This window comes from Solanum lycopersicum, chromosome 1 (assembly GCF_036512215.1).
Source record: "Solanum lycopersicum chromosome 1, SLM_r2.1".
Classification (NCBI taxonomy): Eukaryota; Viridiplantae; Streptophyta; class Magnoliopsida; order Solanales; family Solanaceae; genus Solanum; species Solanum lycopersicum.
Window position 1 is genome coordinate 43,336,907 of NC_090800.1, and position 14,885 is coordinate 43,351,791.

The 14,885-nt window shown below is 33.3% G+C and overlaps 1 pseudogene across 1 annotated transcript; it reads right to left on the reverse strand.

The window, feature by feature from the left end:
* Positions 1-4,000: 4,000 nt before the first annotated feature.
* LOC101262747 (uncharacterized) lies at positions 4,001-8,967 on the reverse strand (annotated as a pseudogene). The gene is made up of 8 exons (XR_011220975.1): positions 8,827-8,967; positions 6,308-6,450; positions 5,953-6,129; positions 5,276-5,364; positions 5,113-5,177; positions 4,674-4,777; positions 4,360-4,437; positions 4,001-4,274 (listed from the first exon to the last, which is right to left on the reverse strand). The product of XR_011220975.1 is annotated as an uncharacterized protein (transcript).
* Positions 8,968-14,885: the final 5,918 nt, after the last annotated feature.

A 14,885-nucleotide genomic window follows, 5' to 3' on the forward strand; every position in this document is an offset into this window, starting at 1 on the left:
GGAGATCTTTGGTGTATTAGGTGATCTTGAAGAAGAAAGCCTGGAGATTTAAAACTTTAAGATTAAATTGTGAAATATTTAGATTATGTGTTGTTGGATTTTATTGGCAAAGTCTTAATGAGATTAATTATCAAATTTGAGGATGTTTGATGAAGAATTAGGGTGCTTTTATCTAAGATTTCAGCTTCAACTTTGAAACTGAAAAATTAAGTGTATTATCTTTTGCTATTGTATAGGCAAAACCAAGAATATCTTCTTCATGCTGTTCTTTATTTTGGTCAAAGCGTCAAAGCTAAACAATGAATCGAATACTCTAAAGCTAGGTATTGCTTTGTTCTTCATTGAAAAAATTAAGAAGGGACAATCTTTTAATTTTCAAAACATTATAAGTGAAACAAAAGGACTATATTTTCTTACTAAGTTTCAGATTATATTTTGCTTCCAAATGCTAACTCTTTTAGTTTCTCCAATTATTGCTTTTAAAAGTTAACCACCATATTTGCAATAAATGTTACTGTTAACAATTTATCATTCGATGTTGTTAAAAATGAAATTTATACACCGATAATAACAAAGAGAACCGAGGATCAGAAAACTTGAACATGCCACTGTAGAGAAGCCTCCTACTATTAATTACATGGATAAGATAGTTAAGAGAGATATATGAGGTTGAAAATACACCATATATAAATATAGTTCTCTTTTAGCTATCATGACGCTTTGATCAACATACGCCATAGATTAACCCTTTTGTATCATTATTAAAGTGTGATTCATGTAGTTGCTTTTTTCTCATTGATCAGGCTGAATTTATTGGATTGGAGTTGCATATTATAGACCTAGACCTGTATTAGAGTTTATGACCCTCAACTTTTCCAAGGTAAGAGTCAACCATAAAAAAGAACCCAAGCTCTTTTTTTTAGTTCCACTTTTACTTTTACTTTCTCAAATTCTCTATCTTAGCTTTTCTCATATGTCGAAATGATTATTGCTATGATTCTCAAATTATACTTATAACATTAACAATGTATAGAGATCAATTTTATATGATTTTAGTTCCTCTTGAAGAACCTTTTTCATAAGTTGTCTATTTCTGTAATTATCAGAATTAGGTCTATATTTTAACGCCCAGTAAGCTCTATTCTCCATATATAGCTTAACAGGGGTGAACATTCCGTCGAGAGTTATTGCAGATAAAAAGAACTGAGCATATCAGTCGAGATCATGAAATTTGTCCAGAACTAAGTAATTTTCGAGGGCGACCATCTTCAATTATTAATGTAGTAAGTTCGTTTGGTTGTAACTATAATGTATAATAATCTCCAAGAGCATCATCATCAAGTTTTCACAAAATGTGATAATGTTTTAGCTAATTTTGTGTTTTTCCTTACTTTTTAATAATTCAAGCATGTTCATTCTTCTTGGATAACGACGGACACTCACTTATTATAAGATATTTAATTTTAAGAGCTTAAACTAAAATTTTATCTAATCATTGATAATAATGATTGTCACTGTTCATCTCACTGCTTATATAACATCATCTAATAATTGAAGAAAAAGTTATAATAGGGAAGGGACTAGGACCAAGTGACTACAGGGATATGAGATTGTATTAGAATATAGATCTTGAACTCTTTTTCATCTTCATTCTCTTTTTTAAGTTAGAACACGATCTCCCTCTCATTTCTTATGAATGACTTTTATTCTCTGTCATAGTATGAATTAATACTTTCATATCGAGTGAGTAAGGCCCGATCGAGCTTATGTGCTCAGTTACTCGAGATTCTAGATTATTCCATTTTCATCTTCATTTGCTATGTGAAAATTTTATGAAAGAAGTTGACAAAATGAGGAATAGAAGCCATAATTTGGAAACATCATCAATGTCTTTTACTTATTACTTTGGACTCCATATGAAATGTCGTACCACCTGTTAAAATAGGATATTCTCATGATCTAAATGAAGACTCAAAGAGTTGTTACATTTTTGGTGTATTATGTCTATTATAACAACACTTGCAGACTAGCAGGCATCGATTCCTTATTACATTTTTGTATCATCTAGAAGTGTTGCTCAATCTCAAGCTCCTCAATTTATTTGTTGAGTATGAAATAGATGTTGCTCTTTGTTTTTGGGGCAAGCCTGGCGAACCCCATCCAAAACAAGGTACTCTTGGCAACAACATTTTCTGATAGAGCATTTCATTCGTCAATATTACAATAAGGTTCAAATCCCTCTCTTTTCTTTGATGACTTGATTTTCCTTTTCAAATTTTAAAATTCTTTGTTCTCATTCTTTGCTAAATGTGTGAAATAGATCGAATCCTTATGCCAACCTATGCCTTCAGTCCCTCATCTCCTACAATACATCCAAGAATAAGAGCAAGGCAACTACAAGCTATTGATACACAGCAGAATTGAGGACAATGTATGCTCATTTTCAGCCAAAAGCATTCTAAAGTTGTCAAGGATCATTTTCCTTTGTTGCTTCTACTATTCAAACAATAGAAATGTTATTTCTTCTTTTTATTTGATTGTAATTGTTCACTCTAAATGAACAGATTGAATTAAGCTCCTCAAAGTGAAACATTTTTTTAATGAAGATCATCCATCTTTGAAGACCTTTCTGTTCTCTTTATATAAAAGCTTATTGTAGGTTCTCAATTTTGTTGGTCTACGATTTAGAAGAAAAATTGTTTGAACTTTTAACCTCGAACATTCTTTGTCATTATCTTGAACTTAATTCTGATTTGTTGAAAATCTTAAGTCAAGTATAATATTTAGACAAAGATAATGAAAAAAGAACGAAGTTTTGCCTGGTTGATATATTACTTTCGTGCCTACGTGTATATTGCGATTATTATTGTGAAAAATTCTGCCTAAATATGCACGAGTTCCACTATGGCAGTCACACAAAAAAGGCGTGTGTGTATGTAGATGAAGTTGATCGAAATAGGATGATTTACCAGAGATAACGACATATAGTTGACACAGTTCAACTCAGAATATCTGTTCCTGGTGGTGTTCCTTTTTTTTTTTTGGATATGTAATATGTTTAAATAAAGGTGTTTTTGATGCAAAATTTAAGCACATGTTCAACATACATTTGCATCAAAATAGTAATAAATGTAAATCACTGCATGTACTACGATTTCATTTTCTAAAATTAAATTACTTTTTTTAAAAAAAAATTAAAATCGCTGTCTAGGAAGCGATTTACTTAAATTATTTTTTAGAAAATCCATTTTTTATTTTTTAAATATTTTTTTTAAAAAATGGAAATCGTTGCCTAGGTAGCGATTTTTAATTATTTTTTTAGGCAGCGATTTTCTAATTTTTTTTTTTAAAAAATAACTTGAAAAATCGCTGGCTAGGTAGCGATTTGATTTTTTTTAAAAAAAAAATCACTTTTTGCAAAATTAGCAACAATGTTGCTTTTTTCTGGTGGAGTAAATCGCTCCTATTCCAGCGATTTTGTCGTTTTGGTTAATATAAAATTTTATATACCGTTTTGGATATATGCAATATCTATATTACTCGGGAAGGCATTCTCCCGTGTAAATTAAGTACTTAAGCGACTAACTTTTGCATTAAAGTTTTAACAACTTCACCCCTTTTTACATCAAATGACTGCAAAGCAAACATTACTTTAAAATATTAAATATTGGGCCCGTGTTTGGCACGGGCCATACCCTTCTAGTATATATATATATATATATATATATATAGGTATAGAAGGAGAAATACATTTTTCAAAAAAAAAGTAGAAGAAATCCTCCCAAACACACCCTAAAAGAACAACCAGTATCCATCTAATTTACCAAGCTCTTAGAGCTCCTCAAAGTCTATGCATTTGTAAGTAGCTTGGTGTATCCAATTTTATATATGGCACCAACTTCAGAGGAAGATTTGGGAACTAATGATATGAAAAAGTTAAGGAGTCATCAAGTTCACCATGAACAAGGAGTCAGATAGTATAGCACTCAAAAAAAGTGAATAAATGCAACCACACAATTATTTATTACAGACATACAAATTTCTGGTTCTCTATCTCATAAGTTGTGTTTTTACAACATTCAATGCCAATAACTACAATTGTATAAGATCGTAGCTGACAGATAAAGTACGTACACACATACATAGTCTCACACAGATACATTATCATAGGACAAAACCATCTTGAGGACATAGATAGGATCACCGACTTTGATGGTCTTTCTCTTCTCTTGTGCAACAGAATCCTCCCATACTAACATCTGACCAAAGTAAATCTGCATCCAATGAAAAAATAAGCAGATAACTGAATATGTTATCATGCCAAGTGAATGATGAGTATACAAGAAATTATTTGCTTACTCGTCCCTGCGGTTTCTTATTTGTTTTTAGGACTTTATCTGAACCTGCTTCTGCAGTTTCTTGATTAATTGTTGGTACCTGAAAGCCACATCTAACAAGTTAACAAAGAAGATGAGTGTTTATTGTATATCTTTCGAAAAATGTGTCAACATATTTTTCATATTCGCGTGCAACAACATCAACATACCCAATGTAATCCCACAAGTGGGGTTCTGGGGTTTCTTATTTACACATATACTTAATATAATTATCAACAATTAAAAATCCCCTAGATAATGGTTATAATCGAGATTTAGAGAAAAGATAACTTTTACCTTGCAGCGATAGCATAATTCTGTGCTATGGAATGTATTTTCACCTATTTTGACATCCTTCCATAAATCTTTCACAAAATGGACCGGATATGTCAATGAGGATACTGCATGCATGTTTCCAACAGTTGAAAGTTATATTGATGCAAGAACAGAACAAATATTATTTATGTTAACAACCAAGAAAACAATAATGATCAATTATTGGAATTTCAGACACAGGTTCAATTCAAAGATTCATATAATCAGAGCAGTATTTCGCCCAAAGAAGCCAACATCATCATCTTAACAAGTACACCACGTAGAGGGGTCATGTTGAAGTGATTATTAAGTTCTTGAACGCAGCTAACGTCAACTCTAAGGAAGTTCCTTTGGTATATATAATCACTATATATAGATTCAAATTCTTCCAATAAAGGATTGAATAAGAAATAGATGATACTTTGGTCTGAAGCGGTTAATTGACACAGGCTCCTTGAGTTGCTCGTTTAATACATCCAGTGATTTCTGCCAAGAAGAAGGAAACAAACTTTAGATTATTATTTTTTAGAAAAAATGAGAGATAAAATTTCATCTTTAGAAAGAAATGATAATGTAATGCTAACCTGGGATATAAGGAGGAAGGGATACGCATCATTAAATTTTATTTTGTACCCAGAAGCATAATTAGGGTCGGTAGGTCTAGACTGTGATGCTGCATGAGCAAAACAAATTAGTCAAATGACTACGGCTGAGCACATCCCTTAATTAAAAGTTCCGTCTCTGGTGGTCGTAAATATGCTATGAGATTTTAGAGCCTACAAAGCATGACATTAAGAATAAATTGGGTAGTTTAAAGTTATACTATTTTTAAGTATAGAAAGTGTCATTCTTTTGTGGACAGAGTAACAAGAATAGAGTGGCACATGAATAAGATGTGATTAGACTACGGAGTCGATGACAGTAGAGTCATCTAGAGGTCATTAGTATTTCTTAGATAGTTATATTTCTAGGCTAAATACAGGCTTCCCAAGACATCAAACTATTTAGTGACCGTTAAGCCTCTAGTTGCAGTGCCACAAGCATCTGGAAAGTGAAAATACACAGATAGAGATAATACAACTCATTTAAAGTGCCAAAAGAAGAGGGTTAAAAATTGTTCAGCCGCACACTCCAAGCCCTTATATGTCTGGGTTGAAGGTTCTAATGCCAAGCAATTCTAAAGGTTAAATGCAATATAATAACTATACAAATTATCAGATGATTTTGGTGGGTTACAAAGGGGACATAGGAGCTAGTATACCTTCATTGAAACGTACGAGATGACTAGGTTTCCCTAGATATTTGGAGAACCAGTCTGATGCTTCATCTCCTTCATCAAAAGCAGAGCCAGACCATTCCCACACGGAGACACCGTTTGCTACTTCGGATGGTTCAGCCAGTGGGACTTTACGCACATCCATTCCAGGAGCTCTTATCACTATCAGAAAAGGTGAAGTCGATACTAGTGAGATCATTTCTTTTATGATCATGATTGCCTTATTTTGGAGTTTACGTAATGCCTCAGAATATATGTTATTTCCTTTTTTCTTTTCAGATAAGTATCAAGAAATGCAAAGTAATAGAAAAAAAGGTTCATAAAACATATTCTCACTAACCTAAAAATGAGCTTGGAATGGTTCCCAGCCCTCAGATAATGCCTCATTTGGCAGTTCAACCTCAACCAGAGCAGGCTCTACTCTGTGAGTACATGCTCTACCTATGGAGTTCACAACGATCCACGACCGATCCCATCAAAATCCTGAGAAAAAACAAAGCGTAAGAGTTGATTATTGAGTTCAAGAAATCAATATGAAGCATTTGTGTACTATTTATTTGAAGCATTGAGTTTATAATATCTCACTGAGATGTTCATTTTGTGCAAAATTTGTTATAATACAGACATGCTACCAACCATACCAAGTAACTCAAATACATAGCAGTCTAAACCTTGATATGCTTAAATAGCAAATGAAGATTTACATAAAATTGAGGAATCCTCAGATAGAGACCTCCAAGTGGTTCACACTCGCTTCTTTTGATCAAATGTTTACGATTTCCCCTTACTTCTCAAATTATTTGTCAATGGGGTTGACTTCTGTAATGACCCTCCAGGTCATTCCCAATTATTTCCTTCTTTTCATCGTTTAAAGCCTTCTTATAGCTACCTCAATGTCATAAATAACTTGCTGGGACTGACAGTTCGGTCACCTAATCGTTCTTTTGTGCAAGTTCCCGTATTTTGAAGCATTTGAAACCTGAACAGTTGCCTTCGGTCAAAAGTTCAGGAAGGCAACTGCAGGATGCAATTAAGATAGTTCTGTTAGCCTCATAATGTCGAGCTTGGTCTAGAAGGACCTTCGGTGTGGATCTTGAGGCTTACAAGCTCATCCCAACCCCCCTTTGTTGAATTTGAAATTTGGTGTGGGGCCCACTTTTCACTGGGACAACCTTAGTTGGAAGTTTCGACATCTCCCTTGAGTTCGGAATGTTGAATTTGGTGGGATAGCATATCTCGTTTGTGAGCACAGGGTTCTGACCGAATCTTGATCACCCCATCAAGGATTTTTCAAGTTGGGGAAAACTAACTAGTTGATGTGCATCACCTAGTGCAACCACTTTTCCTCTTCGCATTCGCGAGCTTCATGCCTCATTCGTGGTGACTATCGGTTCTAGTCTCCGTGTTCGCGGAGGCCTGGGTGTCTGGCCATCACGTTCGTGGGCCTTATGCTGCATTTGCGATGGACTAAATATGTGAACCCACCTTTTATCAAATTATTAAGTGTAAGCCAGGCTTCATGTACCACAATCCACCCTAAACATGCAAGTGTAGAAAAGTAATCATTTGCCATTGTCAATCCTTGCCGTTGCATATGGAAAGTTTGTTGCAACTTAGCGTTTTGGCCTAACCTGACATAACTGTATAGGAACATCTGATATTCTTTGATCTCTAAAGGAATCAGCCACTTCATTTAAGCACAAAACTTGATGAATCCTTTTGTATTCACCCAATTATGACACTCCCATAATTATCAATTGCCTAGCTTAACCTATTATACCTTGAGCAAGTCAAAAGGGTTATACTAATTCGGGATGATTCTGACTGAAAAAGAGAAATTTAAAGTTAAATAATAGTAAGCTATATTGCTTCTTCTTCTTTTTTCCTTTTTTTGGGTTGCTCAAACTCTTCAATAATATCAATGGATGTATGTGCATGTTGAATACTCCAAAAGTTGCATATTTTTGAAGGATCCAACATGACAACAACAAACATTTTTAGAGAGTCTAATCAACATAGACAGTAAGTCATCTTTGCCAGGGGTTTAAGTATTGGATTGAGTGTTAATGCTCTCAAAAATCATCCTATCACAAAATATATTATAGTCAAAGGTAAAATAAGAGGGCTAATTACAACACAAAGCTGTCAATTGCTTAGGAATCAGCATTCAAATTTAGTTAACCAAGTAGATAGAAAAGCAGATAACTCTTCTACTCCCTCTGTCCATATTAAATGGTGCTTTTAGATTTGGCCAACACCTTAAGAAAGGTAAAGTAACAAGTGCTTTTACTAATTTACCCTTAAATAGTACTATCTTCATTCCCTTTTATTTTTTTTAATTTTATGTTGCATTTTTCGAAAGTCAATTTAATTAATTTCTAATTTTAAATTAGATTACATTACTCCAACAATTTAAATAAAAAATTTAGATATTTAGAAACTATAAGAACAATACTATATATTACAAATTCTTGCATATATATAAAAAATACAATATAAAATATTAATCAAATTTCTTATAATTTGATTCTATAAAAAGAAATCATGACAATTCAAAATGATGAGAGCAAATAGTATAATATAGTTGTTTAATCATGTAAAACCCACTTATCTAAACAAGGTAAATTGTTAACAAAGACAATTAATACTTTGTTGATCACTTTTTTGGACTAATATAAAAAAGGTAAAAACACCCCAGGAAGGAGTAATAATTCCGCAGCATCTTAAGACCTTTACAACTTCATCTAATTCAGTGTGTGTTGCAAAAGATCTAAGATTCAAAATGGGGTTTTTTCATCAAGGTAAAGCTTTGATTGATGTAACACATGAAAATTGTATGGAAATTGAAATAATTGATACCAGTAGAAGTAAGGCTGCTTCAGGAACTGAAATACCACGGCATGATTTGAGTGGATATATGGTAATTGATACTACTTGTGCTGCTTCTTTACTATGTGCCATCACAACAAATTAAGAGAAGACTTCACAAATGAAAAGCTTCATCACCATCTTATCTCTATCACCATTTTTATCTCCAATGTGATTTTATTTGGACATTAGCCAAAAACACTAGGAAAATTAAGGGAAAGCTGTCAAATAAGTCTCGTTTTTGTTGTTGGTGACTGATTGATCTAGAGATGGTCAAATTCTCTTTAAAATGTAATTAACTAATTAAGGGATCAAATTAATATTTTTAAAATTTTCTAATCTTTTATGAAATACAAAAAAATACATTTTTATAATTCAAACCAAATCATTTAAAAGAAAAAAATCTTTTCATCTTCATTTCTCTCTTCTCTCGCTTCTTTTCTTTCTCCCTTGGGGTATTGTTCATCTTCTTCCTTAGAAATTCGGAAATCCGTCGTTACTCTTCCTCTCTTGTCCTCCATTACTCTCTCATCTTTCTAAACTGTAATCGTGTTCAACTAGAAATGAGTAAGTTATTTTTTTGAAATACTTTACAATTTTCGATTTTTTTTCTTGGATTAATGAACAATAAAATATTTTGTAGGTGTAAAAAATGAATAATCGACTTAATGGTGTGTATTATTTATCATTTTTGAAAGAAAATCAGTCAACTCACAAATTCTTATTTTAAGGAAACATATTTGTATCTGTAATGTCATCATTCAGTGAAAGTCATTTTTTGTTGTTGCCGTTGTTCTTTTTTTGGCCATTTAGTTGATATGATTTTAGAAATATAGTGTTGTTCAGGCGTCCAAAATATATTTAGCGTATGTTGCCACATTTTAGTGATATGTTGGTCATCTGTTTCCACATAAGAATCAAATGTTGCAATAATCTGTACAGATGTGTCAACATATGATGCATCTGTTGCTACATAAGATGTATATGTTGCGCAACAACAGGTACATATGTGGCAACATAATGTTAATTTATCGCAACAGACTATCCATCGGTTGCAACATACTGCTATTGTTATTTTATAATGAATTGTAAAATCTCAATATTTTTTTATTTACCTTGTAAATGAAATGATACAAGAAACTTCATCCATGACAACAACTCAATCTTCTAACATGAAATGCTCTTTTTGTCTATGCGAAGAATGTGAGCAGCAACATGATCATTTTATTAGTCGTGTTAAAAAACTCACTAATATTTATAAGGAAATTCTCATAATATTGATGTGCAAAGATCCAAGAAGACTTCACCGCCTTTGAAATGTAGGAGGTCGAAAAAATATGTTTCTCAAACACTTTCTATGATTATTGAGAAGAAAGAAAAGGAGAAGAAGGCAAAGGAGGAGAAGAAGAAGAAGGAAAAGGATAAGAATTCAAAGGAGGAGAAGGAGAAGAAGACAAAGGAGGAGAAGGAGAGGGAGAAGAAGGCAAATGAAGAGAAGGAGAAGGAGAAGAAGGCAAAACAGGAGAAGGAGAAGGAGAAGGAGAAGAAGAAGAAGGCAAATGAAGAGAAGTAGAAGGAGAAGAAGGCAAAACAGGAGAAGGAGAAGGAGAAGAAGAAGAAGGCAAATGAAGAGAAGGAGAAGAAGGCAAAATAGGAGAAGGAGAAGGAGAAGCATAAGAAGGCAAAGGAGATGGATAAGTACAAGGAGAAGAAGAAGGAGAAGGAGAAGGTGAAGCAGAAAGAAAAAGCGAAAGCAAAAAAGAAAGGGAAGAGAGTCGAAGTTGTCAGTTGTGATGTGAAGTGACAATATCCATTTGAAGGTTTTAACATTGATGGCGAGGGTCCAACTGAACTAATGTCATTCTTCTCGTAATGGATAAACGAGGGTCTTTACAAGCATCATGCAAAAAAAAGTAAGTAAAGTAAGGCCATTCAACTATTATTAGAATTTATTATTGTTGTCCAATAAATAATGATTTATAATGATTAAACAATTGCATAGGAAACAAGGAGGATCACTACTTAGGCAATTGCTCAAAACTTGAAATTGACCAACTTGATTTAGTAGTTGCATTTCTAATGAATAAGGACTGGTTCTATGTAATGTCTCAACCCAATAGATGCTGGAATGATGAGGTAAATCCATCTCCACTTTTATATGTATTGTTTAGTACATGAATGTATACAATTAAATTGATACACTTGTTTCATCTATGTTTGCAGTATGTGGATGTCAGATTTTACTATTTGCGTAAGAAGGCGAAGCAGCAGATTCATTGTAAATATCAATATACTACCACTAGTTGTTTTATCAAAACATACATTGACAATTCTAGTGAATATGAGGATAAAATTATTGACATAATGAAAGGGTATGCTATACCTTCTGGAGTACCTTGGCACTTGACAGATGATGTTTATGTCCCTAAAATAGTAATGCAGAATTCCATTGTATCTTGATAGTCGTTGCATTGAAGGAACGGTGCATAAAAGTGTATGATTCGATGTCCTCAAATAGGTCTAATAGAAAACTATCCTCCGAGATTCAAAAGATGGCTACAATATTGCAAAAGTACCTTGAGTTGAGTGGATTTTTTGAGCAAAATGAGCAAACCAACTGGCCAGTTCTTAAATGTTACCAAGGAAAGAACAAATCTCACCTATTCAAAGTCAGTCATGTTACTGATATTGCCCAACAAGAAAGCAGTAGTCTGGAAGTATCACAATATTATTTTATCTTACGATTATCAAAATGTGATGTTATTATATTTTCTAATTGATGATTTACCATGCAGAGATTGTGGAATTTTTGTTGCTGCATACACTGAGTATTTAAGTGATGGATTACAAGTACCATCATGTGGAATAAGTGTTGACACCCTTCGCTTGAGATATGTTTCACTCCTATGGAATTATGGGATTGTAAAGGCTCAAAATGGTTATATTAGAGACAATGAAGACCCAGAGATGTGTAGAACTAAAAAAAAAGCTAAGATCGATGAAAATATTGTGTTTACAACCATTGATTAGATATGTGGTTATTTATTAAAATGTTTTTTATGATTATTTCAATTTTGTTTAAACAAATATCAATTATGATGGAAATGATCAAAATTATATGTGGCAACAGAGTGAATCATCTATACCAACATATAGTATATGCGTCGCAACATATGTAATTTCTGTAGGAATAAACACGATAAAATTATATGTGGCAATAGATCGTATATATATAGCAACATATATTATATATATGACAACATATGTCACAATTTGAATTGTCCTAAATAAAAAAAACTAAACGACTTTAATTTTCATTTTCCTCTCCCCTCTCTCCTCCTCTCTCCTCTCTTATATAAATGTGTTGTTTTGAACTCCAAGATTTATTTATTTAAACTAATAAATAATTTCAGTTTTCTTTTCTCCCTTTCCAAGTACAGTACACTTCTCCTTCTCTTCTCTTCTTCTCTTCCTTCTTTGACAGATCATCTTCTACAACAAAGGCGGTGTTGTGTTGTCCTTATAATTTCTACTTTATCATTGGCATATATCTTATCAAGTAATATTTAATTAGGGTTTGAAATTCATTTTCTTGATTATCTCCTTATTTCCCTGTTTTGACTTTTGGTTTTAGCTCATTTTGGGGCTTTCAAATATTTTAGTTTTGTGGTTGCAGATACAAATATAATGGCTCCTGTGAAAACAAAACTTGATATTGATACATCTGACCAAACAAAGATCCAGAAGAAGGCTAGGTCTAAAATTGCTAGGAAGAGGAATGAAAATACTACACATTTAGAAAATCTTGCAACTAAAGCAGTTTGTTCTTCTCAAGCAGAAGTAGAATTTTGTCAAAAGAAATATGAACAAAGACAAGTAGTGGAGGAAGAAGATGGAAAACAAGAAGAAGTTGAGGAACAAGGGAAAATAAATAGAGTTCAGAAAGAAGAAGGGAAAAATACAGAAGTAGTAGTTGTGGCACAACAAGAAACAATAAATGAAGTTCATGAAGAAGAATAAGAAGTTCATGAATATTTCATTGCTAGTGGTGATGATGTGATTAAAATTATCAACGCAGGCACTTTCCCTGTGCATATGCAACTGATGCTAATGGTGACAACATTATTAGGTCAAACATGGGAAGACCTTTCGCCAAATTCAGGGATATCCTCAAGAGAAATCAATTGGAAGATTTGTTTTCAAAAATAGCTGTTTTGGTCATTTTCTTGAATTTTACCTATTGATCCACTTCCACGTTTTCAAATGACCATCGTGTATGAACATCTGAAAATAAGGTTCATTTTTGAAAATCCAATAAGAAGAATGAGATTCTAATTAATTATTGTGACATGACAGTTTTCTTTGACCTAAGAGAGCCATAGTTACAGGGCTATAATGTCATTCTCTTGTTGTGCCCATTCTTGAATACATTGTTAAAACAGAACCACGAAGAAAGAAAGTAGTTAAAGAAGTAAAAGAAGCAGGACAACAGTCACTGCTAACTGAGGAGCAGGACTTGATGTCCCTTGTTGACAAAAGATTTAAAAATTCTGACTTATTAAGTTTGTTGGAACGGGAAGTTACACCAAGGAAGCACAAGGAGTCATTATGCTTACTTTGGTTTACACATAATATACTTTTGCCGAAGGATCCGGGCAACAACATACTTTTAAACTATGTCAATTTCTGTCAGGATATTGAAGCTTTCAAGAACTACCCGTGGGATCATGAGAGCTTTCATCTAACTATCGACTATATGTTGAGGCCTTTAGGAGAAAAGACCAGTAACTTGTTTGAACTTCCATGGGCTTTCATGGTAAAGCTGAATGTTTTTTAATCTTCTTATATTATATTAAGTAATAATTCAACAATTGATTATTGATAGATTTTCATTTTTTACAGGCCTGGGCATTTGAAGCCATTCCTTATTTGACCCATCAAGTAATTGCATAAAAAGAGAGATCATCCCCAAGGATGATGATATGGTTGATGATAAGAACAAAAACTACCAAAAAAGGGCATATTCCAGATCTTTTTAACCCTTCTTTTGATGCAGTAAGTTATTATAAGTATATTACATGCATATGTTGCTATATTTGTGTCACACGTTGCGATAGATGATTCATCTATTGCTACATGTGATACAAATGTTGATATAGACGAATCATGTGTTGCGACATGTGCCACAAATGTTACAACAGATGAATTGTCTGTTACGACATGTGCCACCAATGTTGCTACAAATGAGTCATGTGTTGCGACATGTGCCACAAATATTGCTATAGATGAATCTCTATAGAAATATATGTCACATGTCGCAACACATGACTCGTCTGTAGCAACATTTGTGTCACATGTTGCTACAGACGAGTCATGTGTTGCAACATGTGACACATGTTGCTACAAATGATTCATCTGTAGCAACATTTGTGACATATGTTGCAACAGAAAATTCATCTGTAGCAACAGATAATTCTTACTGATGACTCATTTTTACAATTTTAGGTTGTCCATCCATGGATTACCCCAACAGAAGAGGAATTGCAATTGCCATATCTAATAACTCTAGGGTTGGTTGAAACCCTTTTTGATCCTGTTGTGGATAGATTTAAAATGGTGTTGGGTAGAGTAGCAACCATCAAAAGAGAGATAGAGTTCCTAATGAAGTCATTAATGAATTACTCTTTTTTGATGGTATTGCTGTTGATGATGGTGTTGGTGTTGGTGTTGATGATGGTGATGGTGTTAGTGTAGGACGATACGAAGGGGCTACCTTTTGTAGACGATGTTGTGGCTTTCTCTGTGAAAAGTGTAAGAAACATGATGAAGATTCTATCATGTATCTACAAAAATTGAGTGAAGTTGTCAATGAATTAAAAACAAGAGGGGTGTGAAGGGCATTGTATCAAAAAATGTGCGGCATGCATATACTCCAAAGGCCAAGCGGAGAAAAGAATCATTTGACAAGGCAATGCAAATTTGAAGAGGAAGATGTTTGGAGAAATTCTAAGGGCTGTAATGGAGGAAGTGGTGAAGGAGTATAAAAAGTT